The sequence below is a fragment of the Staurois parvus genome, unplaced genomic scaffold (assembly GCF_062004578.1).
Source record: "Staurois parvus isolate SC_StPar_1 unplaced genomic scaffold, SC_StPar_1.0 ptg000440l, whole genome shotgun sequence".
Taxonomy (NCBI): domain Eukaryota; kingdom Metazoa; phylum Chordata; class Amphibia; order Anura; family Ranidae; genus Staurois; species Staurois parvus.
This window is the reverse complement of record NW_028318236.1, coordinates 4,016,043-4,040,572: the sequence shown is the minus strand read 5'-3', so window position 1 is coordinate 4,040,572 and position 24,530 is coordinate 4,016,043. Positions and strand designations below refer to the sequence as shown.

The window sequence follows — 24,530 nt, the reverse complement described above, 5'->3', positions numbered from 1 at the left end:
GCTAAAATACCGCATGACTTGATAAAATAACTCATGCGGTATTTTAGTAACGTTTACTTTTTTCTGACCTCCGGAACTGATTAATTGGTTTTCAATGCATTCCTATGGGAAAAGGAGTTTCGGTTTACGAATTTTTCGCTATAAGTCCTGCATAACGAATTAAATTCGTAAACCGAGGTATTACCGTATTTTAATTCTGACTGCATGTTAGGAGAATTATATTTATAGCTCTGTATACAGTTGCAAGAAAAAGTATATGAACCCCTTGGGATTACGTGGAGTTTTGCATGAATTGGGCATAAAATGTGCTCTGAACGTCATCTAAGTCACAACAATAGAAGAACACAGTCTGCTGAACATATTACTACACAAACATTAGATGTTGCCATGGTTTAATTGCACATAACATGTAAACATTCACAGTGCAGGGAGGAAAAAGTATGTGAGGCCCTAGCCTAATGACTTCTCCCAGAGCTAATTGGAGCCAGGAGTGAGCCAACCTTGACTCCAATCAGTGTGATGATATTGGATGTGTTGCTGACAGCTGTCCTGCCCTTAAAAAACACACACCTGTTTGGGGTTTACTGGTTTCAAGAAGCACTGTCTGATGTGAACCATGCCGCGCAGAAAAGAGCTCTCAGAAGACCTACGATCAAGAATTGTTGACTTGCATGAAGCTGGAAAGGGTTACAAATGTATCAACAAAAGCCTTGATGTTCATATGTCCACGGTAAGACAGACTGTCTACAAATGGAGAAAGTTTAGCACTGTTGCTACTCTCCCTAGGCGGCCTGTAAAAATGACTGCAAGAGCACAGCGCAGAATGCTGCATGAGGTAAAGAAGAATCCCAGAGTGTCAGCTAAAGACCTACAGAAATCTCTGGCACATGCTAACATTTTTGTTGACACATCTACAATAAGGAAAACATTAAACAAGAATGGAGTACATGGGAGGACACCACGGAGGAAGCCATTGCTGTCCAAAAAGAATATTGCAGCATGTTTGAAGTTTGCAAAAGAGCACCTGGATGTTCCACAGCACTACTGGCAAAATATACTGTGGACAGATGAAACCAAGATTGAGTTGTTTGGGAAGAACACACAACACTACGTGTGGAGAAAAAAAAGGCACAGCACACCAACATCAAAACCTCATCCCCACTGTAAAACATGGCGGAGGGAGCATCATGGTTTGGGGCTGCTTTGCTGCCTCAGGGCCTGGACGGATTGTTGCATTGATGGGAAAATGAATTCCAGAGTTTATCAAGACATTTTGCAGGAAAATGTACGACCATCTGTCCGCCAACTGAAGCTCCGCAGAGGATGGGTGATGCAACAGGACAATGACCCAAAGCTTACAAGTAATTCAACAAAACAATGGCTGCAACAGCACAGAATATGCCTTCTGGAGTGGCGCAGTCAGAGTCCTGACCTCAACCCGATTAAAATGCTGTGGCATGACCTTAAGAGAGCGATTCACACCAGACATCCCAAGAATATTGCAACACTGAAACAGTTTTGTGAAGAGGAGTGGTCCAAAATGACTCCAGATTGTTGTGCAGGTCTGATCTGCAACTACAGGAAACGTTTGGTTGAGGTTATTGCTGCCAAATCAGGGTCAACCAGTTATTAAGTCCAAAGGTTCACAAACTTTTTCCTCCCTGCACTGTGAATGTTTACATGTTATGTGCAATTAAACCATGGCAACATCTAATGTTTGTGTAGTATTATGTTCAGCAGACTGTGTTCTTCTATTGTTGTGACTTAGATGACGTTCAGAGCACATTTTATTCCCAATTCATGCAAAACTCCACTTAATCCCAAGGGGTTCACATACTTTTTCTTGCAACTGTATATTGCAAAACATCCATTTAGCCATACGCAGACATTGATTTTATACTTAATAGCTCAGCATTAGCATCTTGTACTAGTAATCATATATTTTGTCATTCAGTGTTATAAACTACTACCACTAACAAAGTGGTGCTGGGCTTAACAGATTTCACATATACTGTGTAAGAGATGTAATCTCAAGACAGTTATCTAGTACATAAATAAAGCTGGCCACATACTGAGCCAACTTCCACCGGTTCCTCAAGAACCAACCAGAATTCTCTTCAAGGGTGGCCCTGTCACCAATCTCCTTCTTGCATCCTTTGATTACAAAAAATCAAAGAAACCGGATAGAAAATTGTCAGCCAATCAGATATATCCCGTTTGGCTATTCTGACAATCAGAATACAGTAGCTGTAAGGGGAGATTCGTCCATCCATGCTGTAAAAACGTGGATGGAGGAATCTGTTGGACTTTATTTTACGCATGTTTGCAGGTGAAGGCAAGAGTTCCAGCGCTCATTCATCCTACAGTTCCACTTATAGGAGATTGTACAATGGAAATGTAATATGTGTGGCAAGTTTAAGACCTGCCACCTAGGTGATGCACTGCATGAAAACATCTTCAGCAGGGGCTCTAGCATGTCACTAGTATAGTCAGTCTGACTTTTGTGGCATCAAAGACATTGCTGGCCACAGTGAAAGTCCGAGGTCTTTCCTGCTATCAGAAATGTATTTATATAGTACATTTACAGGTATCAAAAACTGGCAGTAACACTACAGTATATGTTCCAAAGATTTTTCACATCACATATAGCACCCATATTCTACCTTTTGCATGAGGTCTGGTATAAGCACCCGTAGATATTATGCTGCCTTTGAGAAAGCCGTTTATGTGTCAGAGCTTTACAGCCTCTTACCTTTTGTGACACAATAAGGAGATCTGCTGGATAAAGACATCCCTGAAAATAGGATTTGTTTCTATCCAGAAGAGCAGCCGTTATAAACATCTAGAATATTTCAACAGTCCTCTTGTTGATATTATGGGAAGTGTGAGACATGCTTGATGGTGTGATGAAAAGAGGCCCTGGCATAAAGAGCACTGTCCCAAATATTGCCCTATGTTTACTAAGCATTTCTAAAGAGTGCCTGTGTTCACTGAGAAACACACATGTGACAACGGGTAGCAGGGACAGGCAACTTTGTTCATTTAAAATAATTTCCAGTAAGTGCTGAATCTCTATACTGACGAGAGAGAAATGAGTATACCTTAAAGAGACCCTGTCACCAAGACCAATCATTGTAACACAAATCTTCCCATAAAACTATATGCACATTTATCAAATTTTTGCATGTTATTTACCTTTAAAAGCCTCCATTTTGTAGACATCCAAAAGCTCTTGAGACTGCTGCTGGACTCTGCCATCTTGGATGCGATCTCAGCAGATTCAGAGCTGTAATTCAAGTAAAATTCTATAGTTTTCCCCTTTACTCCTCCCTGGGAGGCTACATAGAGGGTTATGATTGAAGAAGGTAAAGGGAGGGGGGACAGAGAAGATGTGACACCACAAATTTAGACACCCCAAGAAATGGAGAGGGTTATGATGTGCAAGGAGGTAGGAGGCTGTGCTAAGAACTTGACACTTTCTTGTGTGGTCGGTAGCAACAAAGAGAAAAACACTGCGTTTAAAACATTTAAAATATTGAATGTGTATTTACCAGCAGCTTTTTAGTTGGTGGGTTATTTAAATTATACAAAACAGTGCAGCACTTAATTATTAACTAAATAACTCAATTAAACATAAATAAGCAGTCAAGATGATGTACTGAAAATAAAAATATTAATCATCCACTGTGTGAGAAATAAAAAATGTTGATGACCTACCACCTCTTAAACATAAAAAAATGTCATGTGAACATCAATATATATATATATATATATATATATATATATATATATATATGTGTGTGTGTGTTCCCCAATAAAAGTTCCTTAAAAGTCCAAACACCCAAATAGTGTAATAAAAGTGAAGTTCATACACTGTGCAGAAACGTAAAGTCCAAGGACAGTACTGGAAATCCTCCACCCTTTATGCACTCACAAGACCACTGAACAATATCAGCATGTAGATCCAACAATTCACCAAAGGCTGTCAATAGACACTCCAGGTACAATCCACCCGGGAAAACTTTACTCTAAATGAAAGCTGTATAAAATAAGCTCACCACACTGAGCCCAAAAATTGGTTTATATAGTGTAGTATTTATTAGTCAAGAAGACCAGATAAAATCATAGCATGGATCCATATAAAATACGCAGCATATGGAAGCATAAAAAAACACAAACAGATTCTGCCGGACTTACTAAGATGGCCACCATTCCAGGAGCCAAAAGCGCTGGTGTGCCATCAGCACAGTAAAGAAAGTTAGATCCTCTGTCAGGTATTTATTACTATTCATATACAAATCTGGTTCACACACGCCCCGCAGAAAAAAATTCTGGGAGCACAACCAGTGCCAATGCCCTAAAATTCTATTTAAAAAAAAAACCAGCCCTCTAGCAATCCAGTGCAAGCTTGATTTCACCTATCCAGCATTAAGACATCCTAACTGGATAACTGACTTTAGGTAAATTTGGTACTAGGGTGCTGATTATTTCTTGGCATAGAGTTTTGTTACCGTTTGCGTGCCTATTGGGGAAATTTCTTCACGTCAGAATTCTATGAATAAGATTGAATTTAAAAAGGGAAGTCTCTGCAGTAGGAACACACATAGTAATATAAAACTGACGGAGATTCTAAGAGCTTTGGCTGTACTTCACCTTTAATGAAATGCCCAATAATAGTAAAGTGTGACAGGGCCCTGGCTGAGTTTAATAGGGGACTCAAAATCCAAAAGATGTGCAATACTTATTCTGATTAATGGTTTGCTTGTTGCAGTGTCATAATGTAACATGATATTGGGTGAAGAATGCTGACGTTATGTTGAACGTTGCAGAAGCCCTGCATAACAGGGAGATTTACAGCCTCAGCATAATCACAAAGTGACCCAGAACAAACAGGAGAACATTACACCAGTGATGTTGAACATATAGCAAGCTGAACATACGGTATACCACACATACACCAAAAAAAAAACTTGACACAAGGATAAAGATCTTTATTTTTTGGCATGTGACAATCGTTTTTAAATTTAATTGGACTCTAAAATACTTGTAATTTTTAATGTTGATCCTAAGGGCAGGCTAAGTGTACCCAAGCCAATCCATGTATCGACTTGGGTACAACCAGCATGTTGGATTTTTACATGCAATTAATGCCAGCAGCTATAGCAGCTAGCAATAATCAATGTTAAGGACACAATAACTCCGCAGGAGGGATTCCCCATCATCATCAACTGTGTTGATGGAGGAATCAAGCACTTTTCTTTACTGCAACTTGTGGTTGCAGAAAAGAAAATTGCATTATTTATGGCCTGCCTAACCTCGCTGTCTTAGATGTGTAAATTAACTCTATTCAAGAAAAGGGCAAGTGTTTTTTTTCCGTGAAATCTCATGACTGGTTTTTGATCCCTCCGTTTAATAGCTAGGAGTGAGTGAACAATTTTGCTTAACTTGATTTTGTCAAAATTAACTTCTACTTTAGCCGTGAATCCAGGATAGTTGAAGGGAGCTTCCATACCCTGAGATGCCATTTAAAGTCCACTGACCCTTAAAACCAAAGAAAATCACCCTAATTTTGCTTTATGCGCTTACTTTACGTTCCCCATTGACTTAGTATTTTGTTGATTTTGCTCTTCTATAGTTGTGACACTGATTAAGTGTCTCTCCAGCAAGTTACTAGTTAATAACAGTGACATCCCCATCCTGTAGGTACTGGGGTAGCTGGAAGCCTAGATGAAGAATACTGTCAGTAGGCCTCATTTCAAAATTAACTGTTTAATAGTGTAATGCAGCCACTTAAAATTGAAAGTTACACGAGAACAAGATATTTAGGAAACAAAACGTCAAACAATCCAGCCCTAGTGCTCTATATATGTGTGTGTATCCTGACAGACTAACATACACATCTTTTCTCTAGCAATGATAGATAGAAGGAAAGAAGTAAGATAGATAAATGGATAGTCCACCCACAGGAAAATATACAGCTTTCTGCTCTCACAGTATGCATACAGTATCTATAGCTCTCTCCACCTTACTGTAAACATATATAAGCAGCCATATATACAGTTCTCTTGTCCCCCCGCAGTAGCTGTATACAGTTGTGCTCAAAAGTTTGCATACCTTGGCAGAAATCATGGAATTTTGGCATTGGTATTGAAAATATGACTGATCATGCCAAAAAAGTATTTTATTTAGGGATAGTGATCATATGAAGCCATTTATTATCACTTACCTGTAGTTGTTTAGCTCCTTTTTGAATCATAATAACAGAAATCACCAAAGTGGCCCTTATGAAATGTTTACATACCCTGGAATGTTTGCCTTGGTACAGACACACAAGGTGACACACACGGGTTAAAACGGCAATTAAAGGTTAATTTCCCACATCTATGGCTTTTAAAATTGCAATTACTGTCTGTGTATGAAGAGTCAATGATTTTTTTAGCTCTAAAGTTGATGCACTGAGCAGGCTAGATATTGAGCCATGGGAAGCAGAAAAGAACTGTCAAAAGACCTGCGTAAGAAGGTAATAGAACTTTATACAGATGGAAGAGGATATAAAAAGATATCTAAAGCCTTGACTATGCAAGTCAGTACTGTTTAATCACTTATTAAGAAGTTTAAAATTCAGGGATCTCTTGATACCAAGCCAAGGTCAGGTAGGCCAGGGAAAATTGCAGCCTCAACTGGCAGAATTGTTCGGGTTACAAAGAAAAACCCACAGGTAACCTCAGAAGAAATACAGGTTGCTCTGGAAAAAGAAGGTGTGGTTGTTTCAAGGAGCACAATATGTTGATACTTGAACAAAAATAAACTGCATGGTTGAGTTGCCAGAAAGAAGACTTTCCTGCACCAATGCCACAAAAAAACATGGTTACAATATGCCTGACAACACCTTGACGTCTCACAGCTTCTGAAACAAGGTAATCTAGAGTGACAAGACCAAAATAGAGCCTCATGGTCACAACCATAAGCGCTGTGTTTGGAGAGGGGTCAACAAGGCCTTTAGCGACAAGAATACCATCCCCACTATGAAGTATGGTGGTGTTTTGAGGGTGTGTGAGCTCTACTGGCACGGGGAATCTTGTGAAAATTGATGACAAGATAAGTGCAGCATGTTATCAGAAAATACTGACAGACAATTTGTATTCTTCTGCAAGAAAGCTGCACTTGGGACTATCTTGGACTTTCTAGCACTACAGTGACCCTAAGCACAAGGCCAAATTGACCCTCCAGTGGTTACAGCAGAAAAAGGTGAAGGTTCTGGAGTGGCCATCACAGTCTCTTGCTCTTAATATCATCAAGCCACTCTGGGGAGACCTCAAACATGCGGTTCATGCAAGACGACCAAAGATTTTGTGTGGCCTGGAGGCATTTTGCCAAGACAAATGAGCAGCTCTACCCCCTGTAAGAATTTGGGGCCTCATAGATAATTATTACAAAAGACTGCATGCTGCTGTTGATGCTAAAGGGAGCAATACACAGTATTAAGAATATACAGACTTTTGAACAGGGATCATTTCATTTGTTTGCTTGTTACCATGTTTTTTAATGTGCAATAAAATAAATATTTTGCCTGCTCACTCACGTTTTCTTTCAAAAAGGTACATACTGTATATTACCAATCATCCAAGGATATGCAAACTTTTGAGCAGAACTGTAAACAGTTAAGTCATTTAAACAGGTGTTTGCCCCTCAGTAGCTTTATAATACAAATATCTTAATTGTTCCATTAAGGGACACAGAGTAAAATGAATTCAGAGATGTATGGGTTATACTGCCATCTACAGGTGAATTGTACACTGACAGTGAAATACAACTATTATTATAACCCATCCCACCCCAATCATGCCTCTAGTTTCTTGCTGGTACCTTAGAAGAATGGATGTCTTTTTTCCCAGAGAAAAGCAGCAAACATTTTTGCCTTCCAGATTCTGTTCAGCCCAGGGTTTTTCTCCCCCTGACCAAACTTCTGACTCTTTGCTCCCATGAGTTTTCCCAAATCTGCTCCATACAGTTTCATCCGAACAGTCTGGCTGCTTGGAAGACAGTACAATCACTGCACCTAGGACCCGTTTTCTCTGCTCTGATGGGTCATGAATCCAGCCCTGGTGTTCGGGGAACTTTTTCTTTCCATAAATCTAAAAGTTTCTCACAACAGATTCCAGCCTTACAGGTTACAAGCTGGTGGTGGAGTCCTATGTATCCTTTTGGTGCAGGAGTCTTGGTCGCTAGAGGAAACCTGGCTCCAAAATCACATTGTGAGCCTTTTGACTGCAAGCATCTGACTAGGATTTAGTCAGTCGGCGTGGCATACATGAAATATCTGGGAGGAACCAGAAGTACTGCAGCTCAAAAAAGTCTTACCAGATCCTGGCTTGGGCAGAACCTTTACGTTCCAGCCCTGTTCACTGTGCACATTCCAGGCAAGAAAAATTGGAAAGCAGATTTCCTCAGTCAACAACGTCTAGACTCTCTTCACCTGGAGGTGTTTCAAGTCCTGCATACGTGGACTTCCTTGTTTCCAAATTCCACAACAAGCTGTCCAAGTTTGTCCCCTGGTTCCGAGATTTTGTAGCCATGGCAATGAATGCTCTGGTGACTCCATTGGATCAATTTCACATGATCTAGGCCCGTCCTTCTCTGAAATGCATTCTGATGATGCTCATTGCACTGAACTGGCCCAGGCAGATATGGTACATCATCGGAATCCTGGCAGGCTCTTTGTGGGCTTTTCCAGATCACTAAGATCTTTATCACCCTGTTTTATGGTTGCATGGCTATTGAAGCCTAGGGTCTAAGAGATAGGGATCCAGTCCCAAGATTTCCTTCCATTGTTTGCCTCTGGTATGAGCTGTTTTAGTTTATCTCTCAGCTACTTCTTCCTTCAGACAGGCTGACTCCTTTTTCATCATTTGACATCCTTCAGGGGACAGCCTGCCTCTCTTTCCACTATTTCTAGGTGGCTCCAGAATCTTATTCCTCCAGCTTTTGGTCTTAAAGATAAGGTTCTACCCTTTCCTTTCAGGTACACTTTACTAGTTCAGCGTCTCTTTCTTGCATCTGGCAACTGTTTCCCTGATGGCAAGACTGCCAGAGGTCTTCAGTTTGCACATCCTCCAAGTGCAACCAGGTGGATGTCCAGGCCATTGCTAATGCAACCTTAAGATGTAAGGACCTTTAGGCATGCGCTGTAACTAGCCTTCTGTTTTACTCTGCTGTTTTGACGGTGAACATGTTGCTTGATGTGTTGCTCACCGCTCAGTTGGATTGCTTTAGGGCATCTCATACACCTCAGAATTCCTTCTACCCTGCGCCCACTGAGAAATAAAAAAAAAAATACCCTTGAACGTGTCTACGCAAGAAAATGGATATAAACTGGTCTCCCACTGGTATAGGACCCCCTCCAGACTCCATCGCTTTAACCCGAGTTTACCCAAATCATGCTGGAGATGTGACTCTGAGGATAGTTTACTTCTGCACATTTGGTGGACCTGCCCTGCCATTCAACCCTTCTGGAAAGAGGTCTATTGCATAACCTCGTCGGTGTCCTCGCTACTTCTTGAATTTTCACCAGCCCAATGTCTCGTCCATCATACCTCGAACCCCGTGCACCTCTACTTCAAGTCGCTAGCACTGCACATGTTAAATGCAGCCAAATTAAGCATACCAGCCCTATGGAGGTTTACCTGATCCCCATCGATTTGAGATTGGCTGCTCCGTCTGAATAGAGTAGCAGAGATGGAGGAACTCATAGAATCATCACGTGACAACCCGATCAAATTCCCGCACACATGGGCCTGTTGGATCCACTTTCAAACGACTCCCGAATATCGCTCCATTATGGGCTTCCCTCCTTGCTAACCCCGATCTTGGAGCCTTCGCTCACCTGCTTGTCTGATTGATTCACCTGACCCCCCCCCCCACGGAGCAAAGCGATCTTCTCTTCATTTTTCATTAATGGACATGTGACTTGCCTTCTTGTCAGGCCCTTGATGACCTGATCCCAGTCCCGACCCCTTGGGTGGTTCCCTAGGCCCTGCCCCCCCCCCCTTTTTTTTTGTTTGTTTGTTTTTCGCTCTCTCCCCTCACTCTTTTTCCCTTCCTCCCTCCTCATCCTCCTCTCCCACCCCTCCCCTTCCTTCTGCCCCTACCCCTCTCCTAGTCACCTCCAGCATGTGATCCTTCCCTCCTCCCTCTCTCTTTGCTATTCCCCAACTTTGTTCTATTCTTTTTTCTCTCCCACGAATCACACCATCATTAGCATTCTCCCATACACATTCTCCTAAGCTTGCTCAGATTGATACTGTTAGGCGCACATATCACCCTCGAAAATAAGATACGTACCCCTTGATTTGCTTAACAGCTACTAGAAATTCCGACCCGCAATCCCCTCCTATGTAGATCTGATTTCGTGCCACGCCCCACTCTCTAAGGACTTTAGATTTTTATATTTACAGATCAGATAGACAGCTATGCCCCAAGGAGAGCCCTCCATCCAAACTGCGGTTTGGAACAACCCCTCCTTCACTTTGGCCGTATTCCCTTGCAGTCTGTATTCTCTCTTCACAGTATGCACTGATTGTGGGTTTCGGACTAATCTTATTGCCTAAAAGTTTGTGCCTTTCAGTATGCCTTTACCATTGTGAAACATACAATATTCCCTTATGCTGTACTTTTGACTTGTACTGTTTCCTTGTTCCTGATAAAACGTTATGGGAAAAAAAAACAATTTTTTTACTTACCTTAAAGGTTTTTTATTTTTTTTAAGGGACACAGGTTTCACTCCTTTGTTTTTTGCCCACTTCTGTGTCATGAGTTTATTTCACCTGTAGGTGGCAGTATAGCCCATATGGCTCATAATTCCTTTTACTCTGTGTCCCTTAATGAACTTTAATAATAATATTTTACGGTTGGTCAGAATCCTATTTTCTCTGCACATGCCAATGTAAGGCATAGTACTCATTTTATACAATACCCTATACCACCAACAATGGTAGTGTTACAGGCTACAGACATAGAGTATATCTTTGGAGATCCTAGCATGTGCCTGGGTCTAATGAAGCTCAAACGCTAGAGCAGGGGTTCTTAACCCTGAAGTGGTCCATGGATGGGTTTCGGGGTCTATGAGTGTCAGATAAAAAAAACATTTACATTCATTATACAGCACACCCCCTTTTCCCAATTAATGGTTTCTCATTGAAAGAAATTAAAGAAAACACACCCTGCCAATGCTTAGAGACTGCTTAGCAACTGCTAAACGTCTCTTGACTTGCTGGCCCATGTTTACCATTTAAATTTGTATCGTTTTCTGCACAACTGCCATCTTGTGTTAATCCATAATTGCAAGTGCTAATTTTCTAGTAGTAGTAGTAATAGTAGATTTGGGCAGAATTAAAATTATTTTGTTTACTTTGCACAAGATGATTGTATTTCATTTTTGTAGTAAGTGCCCAATGTTTTTTGCATGAAAATGAATTAGTTTTTTTTGTTTAGATTGTTTACTTTTTTCATACTTTAGGTATGTCATATCGATCAGTAAAATAAAGTACATATATCCATTGCATGAAAAGTTTGTGAATATCTCTGAAGAAGGGGTCCAGAGCTTGAGATTCGTAAAGGGGTTTGTGACTCAAAATAGGAAACACTGCTCTAGAATTACAACTCCAGAATCATGAAAAGCTTAGAAACTGTAGAAAACAGTGATGCAGTTAACATATCCTGTGAAATAATTAATCAGGAGATGTTCTATAAAACACCCATGGAAAATTGATTGACTGAAAGACTCATTACTGTAGTCTGCTTAGAGACCTTCCTCTGGTTAGAATACATGAAATGTGCTGGTTTCCTAGCATTCAGGCTCATCTAAAAAAAAAAAAAAAAAAAAGGCGCGGCAATCTGTTATCAAGATTATATGACTATAAAATTGTTTTAAAATGAACGGGAACTTATGCCAAAAAGATGTGGTGTGACTGCTGGATGTACAGGCTGGTAAAGGGTCCATTAAGGGTAAGGTGAACCATTGTAGTATAGATGAAAATCACAATGGCTTTCTTGCCCACTTTTATTATAAATGGAAATAAAAGTTCACAAAACTTGCCCATGCAGGAGCTTCAGTTTTGTGCAGCAAAAACAAAAAATGCAAAGCCACCTGGCTCTTTTATCAGCAACACTGCTGTTGCTCTCTTCAACCTGGCTGTCTGAGTTTTCTGGACTCACTTAGCCTAGTGGTACAGCTCCTGCTGCTCAAGCCCACTCCTATCCTCTCAGTAGGCATCCCCTGGTTCCCCGAGCTCCCTCTCTACCTTGAGCCTTACAGACTACCTCCAGTCCCCTGGATTCTCTAGTCGTCTCAGCCTCCCCAGTCTTGCACAGCTGTCCTGACTCTCCCAGTCCTGTGAGCAAGGAATCCCCCCAAAATGGGGTGCAGTCTCTGCAGCAACACACGTCTGGCCTGGCTTATAATGAGCATGCACATCTGCATATTCACACAACCTGCAAGTCACCAGCAAGACCTGGACATAGAATTGAAGACTTATTCCCACCCAAATATCTTTGAACTCTCCAAGCTCCATACCCTTATCCAGGATTACTAAACCAATCCCAGTCTTCTCCATTCAGAAGCAATATTCTGGTGCTTTGCACTCTCCTTAGTGCAGATCCTGTGTCATTCCTATATCCATTTCCTAAACTCACACCTTGGCAGGGCCTCACACTATCATAGTGCATGCATGCTGAGTAATCTCAGCACTCCTCCTGACAATACCTGCATCCACTATTCTCTTCAAAAAGGACAGCACTGTATTTGTTCAGGCATCATCCAGGGTCAGCATCTACTACCTTGATAGTTTGGCGATAACATGATCATCACCAATGTCTGCCACAGGTCAGCCCCCGTTGAAGCCTCTCACCTAGTGACTTGTTGCAAAGTTACAATGCTGCAGTCTGATAACTGTCAGAGAAGGGACTGAGAAAATGCTTCTTGCTGCCTGTAGCAGACTGATGGCATCATCTCATCCTATGCAAGGTCACTGGATTGGAGTTTAGTGACTGTTTTTAATGAGAAAAGTGTTTTTCAAATGATGCTGTTAAAGTATGTTTTGACCTGTTGGGAATGTATTCATACAGACTTTTAAAGTTACTGTGGGGCCTACACCTCCCATTATGAAAACTTTTTCTCAGAATGCAGCTATGTTTATTCAAAACCAGAAAAACAAACCTAGCCCACCCTACAGGGACTCTAATTTTTACTGGTAAGTTTGGGAGTGTGAAGATCATGTAACAATATAGACCCGACTGAGGTCCTGGAACCCTTATTCATCCAGAAGAGTAGTGAAACCTGTTCAGTCCCACCCAAAATCAGTTCATCATTTTTTTTTGAAAATTTAATTAGAAATATAATAGTTCTAGCCTGTCTGATGTGGGGGTTCAGTAAAAAATGTCAGGGGGCAGAGGATGCAAGGTCAACATGGCAGTGTGTAAAAGTCAGTAGGGCAGTGTACGGGGGGCCAGCAGGGCAGAGAGATAGGGTCAGCGGTTTATAGGGCAGAATACAAAGGCCATTAGTTTGTAGGGCAGTTTTCAGTAGGTTATCAAGGCAGTGTACAGGGGTTAGCAGGGCAGTGTACAGGGGGTCAGAAGGACAGAGGATGAGAGGTCAGCAGGAGAGTGTACAAGAATCAGTAGAGCAGTGTACAGGTGGTCAGTAGGGCACAAAATAAGAGTCAGCAGGGCAGAGGATGGGAGATCAGCAGGGCAGTGTACAAGAGTCAGTGGGACAGTATATAAGGGTTCAGTAGGGCACAGGATAGGGATCAGCAGGGCAGAGGATGGGGGATCAGCAGAGTAGTGTACAAGAGTTAGTAGGGCAGTATACAGGGGTTCAGTAGGGCAAAAGATAGGGGTCAGCAGAGCAAAGGAAATGGGTCAACAGAGGAGATGTTAGGGGTCAGTAGGGTGGAGAACAGGGGTTATCAGGGCAGTAGGGCAGAAGAAAGGGCTCAGCGGGGCAGGGCAAATGGGGTCAGCAGGGCAGAGGACAGTGATCATAAGGGCAGTGTACGGAGGACAGGGATCAGCAGGGTAGAGGACAGGAGTCAGAGGAGAAGAGGACAGGGTCATAACTGCAACATAGCAGCCAGCTATACTGCAGATTGAGGTTGTGTCTGGAAGGGAGCACGATATCAGCTATGTGCTGTGTGGGGAGAAGGAGATCTATAGATCAGTATCGGTATAGAGCAGTGCCAGGACAAGGTCATCTTGCAAAGATCACAAACTAACCCCCCCCCCCCCCCCATGTGGGAGCATCCTGTTTCAGCATAAATCCCCCCCTCAGAAAAAAAACCCCACTAATCAGCACGCTCTCCCCAAATATATATTCTGTCTGCAAGACAAAATTCTCCCCAAACAACAATGCAAAAATTTCCCCTCTTCCCAGTATAAACCCCTTTCCCAGCACACATTCTTCCCCCCCCCAATCCCACCTCCAATGTCCCCAATTCCCCCCTCTTAGCACATATCTCCCACACCCAAAAAATCACCCCTCCATGTACACATCCACTTCCCCCTCGAATTTCCCATCCTAGCACCAATCTCCCAAAAATTATTTTTCTTAGCATAAATCTCCCCCATCCCCCCTCCTAGCACAAATCACTCCCCCCTCTTTCCCTCACCATCTCCTAGCACAAATTCCCCCCAATCCCCTTCCTAGCACAAATCCCCCCCCCCCCATCTCCCCATTTAGCACAAATCACCTGTTAATCCCCCTCCTAGCACAAATCCCCCAATCTCCCCTTCTAGCACAATTTTCCTGTTAATCCCCCTCCTAGCACAAATACCCCCAATCTCCCCTTCTAGCACAAATCTCCCTGCTATCCCCCCCCCCCATGACAAATTCATCTAAATTCCTCCTCCTAGCACAACCCCCTCCAATGTACCCTTCCCAGCATAGATCCTCTCCTTTTCCAAATTCTCCACCCCCTCATAGCCCAAATGCCCACCCCCTCTTAGCCCAAATTCCCTGCCCCCTTTTAACCCAAATCCTATGCCCCCTTATAGCCCAAATCCCCCACCCCCTCTTAGCACAAATACACACAAAAATTCCCCCCAGGCCCTCTTCTGGCTCAAATCCCCCTATTCCTCCTCCTAGCAGAACTCCTCCCAACCCCCATTACCCTTTCCAGCACAAATACATCCCAAACAAAAATTACAAATGACTGTCCCCCCCGCCCCATCTAACTTACAGTCCAGAGGTTTGAGCTGTGCTGTGCTCTGCCTCCTCCTGTCAGAACAGCGCTGCTCCATATAGCTGATGGCACAGAATTGCTCCGACCATCGGGCTGTACACAGTTTCATTACCCGCCCCCTACCCATATTTCCTGCTGCTGGGAGATGAGCAGTCCTTGGAGGAGATAGGAGTGGGTAATGAAACTGTACAGCCCAATGGTCAGAGCAATCCTGTGTCATCAGCTATATGGAGCTGTGCTGTGCTCTGCCCCCTCCTCCTGTCAGAACAGAGCTGCTCCATATAACTGATGATCGGGCTGTACACAGTTTCATTACCCACCCTTTTTGTTTTGTACATTTCTTCTATGTAACCCCTAGCTAGAACACCTAGGTGGTGCATCCCTGCAAATGATAAATAAATAATTGTATATATATCTTTAGTGAGAGATACTCATGCATTTCATTCAAACCTGTCAACATCTCAAACTTTTAAAAGTGACTGTGACATAAGGCCTCATGAGAGTGTACAATGTGAACTGCATGCATATTTCCATGCTCAAGAGACATAGCTGCAGCATACTGCCACTAATAGTAATGCATGGCTGTACACTTACTGCATGTGAGTATACTGTACCTGTGACTTGCGTAAACAAATGAACACGCGTAATTCCTGGATGTATGGTGTATACCTGTATACAGCTAGCGTACAGCCTTTCATTGTTATAGGTGGCTGTATGCTACAACTGGCGCGGAAATACACCCACACTTTACATTATTCCTTTTCAGCTAGGGTGCCCAGGCACCCTGCGATTCCTTCTGGATTCTTCAGAGGTGCCTTGGCAAAATGCCTAAAAATTGTCAACAAGCCAGCAAGTGGATCAAGCCTGCCTTTTTGTTACACAAACCACAGGTTTTTATTGTGCAGCAATACAATTTTGGGCATTGTGAGGGCCAGCCGCTGGCATCCTACCCAACTGATGATGTAATTGATTGATAGGAAGTACATCAGGCCCCTTCATCCTTGTTTTCCCCTCTGCATCAACTCTGGAGGTCACTTTAACTGAGGGAGAAGAGGACGCTGTAATACGCAGTGTACAAAGGTGTAATTGCTTTGGAAGAATAAATCACCTCTACTGTTGGATGCCTTACATGTGTGAATGTTGCTGCGTTATATAAAACGTTTTTTTTAGTTCTTTACATTTTAGGATGGGGTGCCTTGGGAATGTGCAGAATATTAAAAGGTGCCTTGACTGAAAAAAGTTTGAGAAACATTGATTTACATTGTACAACCTCGTGTGCCCATATGCATGAGGCCTAAAAATACAGATGAGAGTTGTTTGCCAGTACATTTGTTAAATAAGGTTTGTGTGCCCCTCTATCTTTGATTTGTTATGTCACTAAGGACTTAAAGCAGAACTCCAGGAATGATCTTAATGATATGCTTACAGTGGTCCAGCGTAGACCAGCTTCATGATACATATCTGGAACCTGCAAATCACTGTAGTAGTAGTCGGTGTGACTACAGTGATCTCTGCAATCTTCCAGGTCCTGTGCCAAGGAGGGGCAGTGACATTACAATCTCCACTTCCCACAATCTCAGAATAACTTGTATTATTAAAAAAAAAAATACAAGGTATTCTGTGAATGGTGCTGATCGAACAGCCCCCTGTGGCAGTGTGAAGTGGGGCCTCCCAGCATACTGACTGTGCTGTCTCCGACAGTTCTCAGTCAAGGTTTCTGATCTGGAGCCAGCGAGATGGGCTTCTAGTCATGTGACCACTGTGAGAGTCAACCGCAGAAGCCACACCATTAAGGGGTTAACAGGACAAAGAAATTCTGATGGTAGGTCTGCTACTAGGCAGCCTAAAAGTCAGGCTGTGTAGTGGTTTGCAGTAATGAACATGTATAATTGGCAGAAAATGTGTGCCTTCAGTAGGTCATGGCAGTGCCTTGTGGTTTAGGGGCTGTCAGACATCTCACTTGGTGATTCACTGCCGTCTATGGCCATCATAAGGCTGTATTACTACATAACAGTGGAAATTTAGGGATGACTGGGTCATTTCTTTAATGCTTCCATGTGAAAATTAAAATTTGAGGTTTCATTGTCCTTTAATCCTCCTTGAGAGAGCAGCAGGATGAAAGGGAAGTATCATGGAGGAGGCAGCCTTTGTGTAATATAAGCAGTGTAACAGTTAGAGCCTGGGTAATAGTTGTAATTAATTTGGAAAATCACAGGGGAGCTGGCAGGCAGACTTCCTTTCCAGAGTTACTCATAATGAGATAACACTGGTTTTGGCAATCACCTAGGCCCAATGTGGCGCTGGGATCTGAAAGAGAATGAAGTTTAATAATCGCCTGAACAATCTGCATCCCTCCTCACTCCCTGAGATGGGGAACAAGGACACCAAGTATAACCGTAACAATTACTTTTAGATTTCAAACAATGATATGGCAGTGCAGATTGTGTTTGAAATCCAAAAATGTTTTTATTCTGCATTTAAAGCATTCATCAGTAAATGTCTGCATGAATAAGTTCCTGACATGTCATGTTACAGCAACAATAAAGAAAAGAGTTAAAGTGTATGTATAGCCAAAAGTAATTTATTTTAGTTTTAGATAAAGTAGGACAGTGTTTCTCAACCTTTTTTCAGTCAAGGCACCCTTTAAAATTATGGACAATCCAGAGGCACCCTTTAAAATGATGGACAGTCTTGAGGCACCCCATTCTAAAATGGGGTGCCTCTAGATTGTCCATCATTTTAAAAGGGCACCCCATTCTAACATGTGTAAAAAGGATTCTAATAGTTTATATAATGCAGCAAGATCCACACATGTAGGACACCCAATGTTGGAGGTGATTTTTTCTTCTAAAGCAAATACACTTTTGCGCACTGCTACTGATTAGTATTCAAATGTTTCTCTTCACCCTCTTCCTCCGTCACTGAGCTAATGTGACCCCAGCACTGATGGAGAGGGGCAAGGGAGGGTCAAACTAGGATGCTGGTTGTCAGGATGACGGCGGCTAGAAGGCCGTAGAAGGTCCACAATGAAAACCTGTGGCTTTCTATAACTAAAAGTCAGGTTTGTTCCACCTGCTGGCTTGTATACAAGTTTTGGGCAATTTTTAGAAATTTTTCCAAGGCACCCTTGAAGAAATCTCAAGGCACCCTGCTTGAGAAAGACTAGAGTAGGAAATGGTTAGAACCCCTGCCAAGTTTGTTTTTCCTATAGGGCAGATTTTGCTTCATTTTCTGTCTTGGATACACAAGAGGAGGTCAGAGGAAATCTCTCCGAAGAAAGAGGAATTTCCTTCTTGACAGCTCTCACCAGCACAGATGTTACTATGAAAAAAAAATAGCCTCACCTGCTGTTTTGGTTAAAACTATAACAATTCGGATTTCACATCACTTTCTGTCAAAATGATAAAGATAATTAATCTAAAACGAACACAAAATCAATATCTTCATAGTGATAAATACAGAATTATGTGTGTGAAGAAATGCAATTAACTCTGATTAAACCATTGTGAACATACATTTTGAAATAGCAGTCCCATATCAAACAGTATAATTCACTTGTGCAGAACAAAGAAGTAAACTTCAAAGAGAAATATATAAAAGTCTAAATGTGAAACCCTAAAAATGATGAAAGCCCACATGTAAGAAACCACCTTACAGATAAGTGTGCCAGTTCCCCTTACCAAACAGTAATGATCTCCAAATGACAATAGATCAACAGCGCAGAAATCATCCAATTGGGCAGCCACCACTCAGGATACCACTGACTCCACCCCCTGCAGGTCCTTCACTGGTTATTCAAAGCCAGTGCTTAAAGTTATAACGGGTAGGAGAACGAACAAAGGACCATAGAGTAGTATACTAAAACCACTATTTAGTAAAAGCACATATACTCAGAGAATATTACAGAGTAACATTGGCAATACATACCACACCAGGGATCAACAACAGGTGTACAACATCATATGCCACTGGCCTCACCCTACATGTGCTTTGTCTGGTGCAATGGACATCTTCAGGGAACAAAAAGGCATCCAGAGTGGTACCCCCCCCCCCCCCCCCCAGTTGGATGATTTTTGCAGTGGTGATCTTTATGATCTTTTACCATTTGAAGATTACTGTTTGCTAAGGGAACTGGCACACTCGTCTATGAGGTGGTTTGGTTAACCTACCTGTGGACTTTCATCATTTTCAAGATTTCACATTTGGACTTTTATATGTTTCTTTTTAAAGTTTACTTCTTTGTTATGCAAAAGCGAATTATATGTTATGGGACTGCTATTTCGCTATTTATGCAATGCACATTGTTCATTATGGTTTAATATGAGTTAACTATTTTTTCACACACATATTTTTGTATTGAACACTAAAGAGTTATTGGTTTTGCTCACCTTTTATAGGTTTCTTCATTACCTCTTTTTGTATTATTTCTGTGTTTATAAAGTGATAATGATCTCCAGGATAATAAGAGAGGATGAATCTCTCATAGCAGGCAGCAGTCACACAGCCCAGGCATTAGCGCACCTGTACAGGCAGCAGTCACACAGCCCAGGCATTAGCGCACCTGTACAGGCAGCAGTCACACAGCCCAGGCATTAGCGCACCTGTACAGGCAGCAGTCACACAGCCGAGGCATTAGCGCACCTGTACAGGGAGCAGTCACACAGCCCAGGCACCAAGATCTCGGGTAGGCAGCAATCACACATCCCAGGCACCAGGACCCTGTATAGGCAGGAGTCACTTTGGGTGGGGGGCCCATGGAACACAGCTCACTTTGGAGATGTGGGGAGACCCCTGTCTCAGCTCCCCATATCCCTATTATGTGTAAGTCACCCTGTGCCTGTTAGGGGTACAGGGTGATCTGTCCTAATATTGGGGTGGGGGGGTTGTTGATTGTTTAATGCCATGTGGTTGCATCCCATTGTTCTATTGTGTGTCTTGCTTGGGAGCAAGCTATTATGGGATGTATGTGTTTGTGTATTGGCTTGGTGGTGGGTGTTTCCAGCAGCCCTCCCTCCTGAAGGGACTGTCTGTTGGTGTGTCTCTTGTTACTAAAGGTAGATTGCCCCACCCTGTGTCATTATGCAGGGGAGGGGGGGGGGTTGTTCCCTTGAATGTATATATCTTGTATCTGTGTTAAAATAAAGTAGTCTATTTCCTGGTTTACTTCAAGACTGGTGTCGTCTAGTCTTGTATGGTCTGCTGTGGTCGGTGTTTGGACAGGGAAGCGATATCCTAACAGAAGTACCCAATTGCAGACTGGGTCGGTTCTGTTACAATTACACAGCCCAGGCACCAGGACCCTGTATAGGCAGTAGTCACACAGCCCAGGCATCAGGAGCCAGTATAGACAGCTGTCACAAAGGCCAGGCACTAGGACCCTGTATAGGCTGTAGTCACACAGCCCAGGCACCAGGAACCTGTATAGGCAGTAGTCACACAGCCCAGGCACCAGGAACCTGTATAGGCAGTAGTCACACAGCCCAGGCCCTCAGGAACCTGTATAGGCAGTAGTCACACAGCCCAGGCACCAGGAGCCAGTATAGACAGCTGTCACAAAGGCCAGGCACTAGGACCTCAGGCAGGAAGCAGTTTCACAGTTCAACCAGTAGTACACAGTGTAGGCAGCAGTCACACAGTCCAGGCAACAGGGCCCAGTGCAGGCCACTATCACACAGCCCAGGTTGTAGGCCCTCAGGCAGGCTGCAGTTTCATCTGTTTGCTATGGGCAACAAGTTCACTTTGGTGCACCTTGTTATTGAGAGGATACCAGATTTCACAGGCCATGTTAGGGAGGGGATATCAATTTTTAGGGGCATGTTTACAATTTTACACTGCATTAATGGTTCGTGCATGTCCTAACATTTGAAACACAGCGTGCCACCACTTGTGTTCCTGAACAGTGTGTTGGGGTGCCATTCAAAAGTCACCCCAGTTCATATATTGTGTGTTGCGGTAGTGGGCGCCTTACCACAACGCATAGCTGTACATGGACCCTAAAATTTGCTGCAAAAGTGTAACTGTTCCCATATGATGGCAAATCAGGTTTCCTGTTTATTTGACCAAATTATGAAACCTAAGAGCCCATTCACAGCATTTTTTTTCAGTAGTGCCTACATTACCATAGGCTTTACTCCAAATGCAATGAAATAAATGTTACATGTTTTGGTGTGATGAGATGCCATAAATTTGAATTGCACCCTAACACAGTTTGTTGGCATGCACTGTTTTGCAGGAGACCACTGCAATGCACATTAATGTATTGTCACGTACTACGCTGTGAAACGTGGTGGAATGGGCAGTTTCTCCCTCCTTGAATCACAGCCAGTGCCCATTTTCATATTTATCAAAAAGGGAAACTACATTGTGGGGTGCAGGCTGCCATGGGTGGAGAGAGAGGGAGAAATCATTCTTTTAGCTCCAGAAGTGTAGGCTGCCTAAGGGTAGAGAGGAGAGGATAAAACATCCCTTTCTCTCCCCTTTACTATAAAATGTATCCAAGTAATGAACAGATGATTCAAGACAGCCACTCCTCTCATTGAAACATCACAATCACTTGATGGCATGTGCAGGAATCCACACATGCGCTGTAGACAGGGATACTCATTTTTACTGCTACACTGGCACTAGGACCCAGTGCATACAGCCCAGGCACTAGGACCTATTGCAGGGAACAGTTACACTGTCCAGGCACTAGGAATCAAGGCAGCAACAATCTCACAGTCCTGGTACTAGGACCCAGTACAAGCAGGCACCTGTACCGAGTACAGGCAGTAGTCACACAGTGCAGTCACTAGGACCCAGTGCAGGCAGCAGTCTGAGGCTTCATTCACACCTAGATAGATATAACAGTGTGTGCATGTTTTTTGTGCATCGCATTTAGGGCTACCCTACGTACAAAATTTGCACTAAAGAAATGCAAGCACCTTTTTTTTTAAATGGTGCTGCAGCAAAAAGCATAGTACTTTGTTACCATGCGTTTTGGTGCACAATTTTGTGCTTACATTAAGGTGAGGTGTGTGTGGGAGCCATTAAGAATTAATAGCACTGCCATGTGCCTGCAAAAGCGATGCATGTGTTTTGTTCATTGTGGGAATGTGTGCAAAATTGTTCAGATTCCCGCAGAGCACAAAAACGCACTGAATTTTTGCAGGCATGTGGCTGAGCCATTAATTGTTATAGTCCAGGCACTAGGACCCAGTGCAGGCAGCAGCAAGACAGTCCAGGCACTAGGACCCAGTGCAGGCAGCAGTCCCACAGTCCAGGCACTAGGACCCGGGGTGGCGCACATTCTTCTCATTCCAGTGAATGGGGCTGATTGTTGCAGTTCTCTCCACTCAGTGTTGGGCACTCTGCTCTCTGTGGATGATCTCTACTCTGTCTGGCCGCATCATGCACTCCGCTCTGGTCGCCTCCTGCCAGCCCTGTGCTCAGACTCTGCCCCGGGGACTCCAGTGAGAGGTGAGCACTGCCCTTTGTGTGTTCTGCGGACTGTATAGGGAACACAGCTGGGGACCTGGGCTCTGATAGTGGCTGACAACCTAGCCTGTGCCCATGTGGCACCTGGAGTGTACAAGTCTGATCTGGTACACGTCCGTGATCATTATACCTGGTCAGCACATGGCTAAAGCTGTGCCTCTCCATCTCAGTCCTGCTATATGCAGATTTGTCAGGGACACTTCCAGGATTTTGGCAATTGTTCCTGCAGAGGGCTCACTGCACTAATCACCTTCCTGATCACCTCCCTGCACTGATCACCAATACATGTGTGTTCTTCAGTGATAATAGCTGTCACACAATTAAGAGCAATGCTCTTCAGTGGTAATAACTGTCAAAATGAAATGTGATGCTCCTCAGTTACAATGTCTGTTACACAGTGAGATATACTGCTTCTCAGTTACAATAACTGTCACACAGTGAGATGCAGTGCTTCTCAGTTGTACTAACTGTCACACTGCAAGGTACAGTGTTTTCTAATTATATGGTAAGATGCAGTGATTGACAACTGTCACAAACAGTGCTGCTCAGTAACAATAACTGTCACCACAGTGAGATGTAGTGTTCCTCGATTATAATAACTGTCATGCAGTGAGATGCAGTGTTCCTTGATTATATTAACTGTCATGCAGTGCTCCTCAGTTACAATATTTGTTACAGGGTGAGATGCAGTGCTCCTTGGTTACAATATTTGTTACACGGTGAGATGCAGTGCTCCTCGGTTACAATATTTGTTACACGGTGAGATGCAGTGCTCCTCGGTTACAATATTTGTTACACGGTGAGATGCGGTGCTCGTCGGTTACAATATTTGTTACGCGGTGAGATGCGGTGCTCGTCGGTTACAATATTTGTTACGCGGTGAGATGCGGTGCTCGTCGGTTACAATATTTGTTACGCGGTGAGATGCGGTGCTCGTCGGTTACAATATTTGTTACGCGGTGAGATGCGGTGCTCGTCGGTTACAATATTTGTTACGCGGTGAGATGCGGTGCTCGTCGGTTACAATATTTGTTACGCGGTGAGATGCAGTGCTCCTCGGTTACAATATTTGTTACACGGTGAGATGCAATACTTCTCAATGATACTAACTCACATGCAAGATGCAGTTCTTTTCAGTTCTAATAACTGTCACAAAATGAGATTCAGTGCTTTTAGTGATAACTGTAACAGTCAGACACAGTGCTTCTCAGTGATAACTGTCACACAGTGGGATGTAATGTTCCTCAGTTATAATACCTGTCACACAGGGAGATGCAGTGCTTCTGAGTTGTAATAACTGTCACACAGTGGGATGTAATGTTCCTCAGTTATAATACCTGTCACACAGGGAGATGCAGTGCTTCTGAGTTATAATAACTGTCACACAGTGGGATATAATGTTCCTCACACATACTATTTTTTACTGCAAGTTTTCTTCACTAGACGTTATGCAGCAAACATTGATTCATTTAAATTAAAACTGTACTATAACAACTATAGAACGTCCTCACCAGCCACTGTCATCTTTGGCCAGTCTTCTTCTAGGTACCATTTTCCCCCATTTTCTGTTGCAGGAGTTCATTCCCTGTGAGGGGCGGAATCTGATGGGATTCACAGGCCCTAATTCTCCCATCAGTGAGATGAAACCTGAAGGGGAGCTATTGTCTCAGCTCCCCTTCAGGCTGTGCCCACTGCAGCATCACTGGTTGCTAGGTGGCTGTCAACTGTGACAGCATCCTTAACAACCAGTGATGGGAGAGGGTAACAGCAGCAAATATGCTCTGCTACACTGGGACAGAGACAGGCACTCTGCCT

At 43.1% G+C, this 24,530-nt stretch overlaps 1 protein-coding gene across 4 annotated transcripts in view; it reads left to right on the top strand.

Annotated features, from left to right (window-relative positions):
- Positions 1–24,530, top strand: part of AMOTL1 (angiomotin like 1) — a 212,227-nt gene that overhangs the window by 58,189 nt on the left and 129,508 nt on the right. Inside the window, exon 1 of one of the 4 annotated variants that reach the window (XM_089687939.1) lies at positions 22,555–22,697. The exons of the other annotated variants lie outside the window; for them this stretch is intronic. The gene's annotated coding sequence lies outside the window, so the exon portion shown is untranslated. Of the gene's footprint in view, positions 1–22,554; positions 22,698–24,530 lie in introns of those variants that run through there. 4 annotated transcript variants of the gene reach the window in all.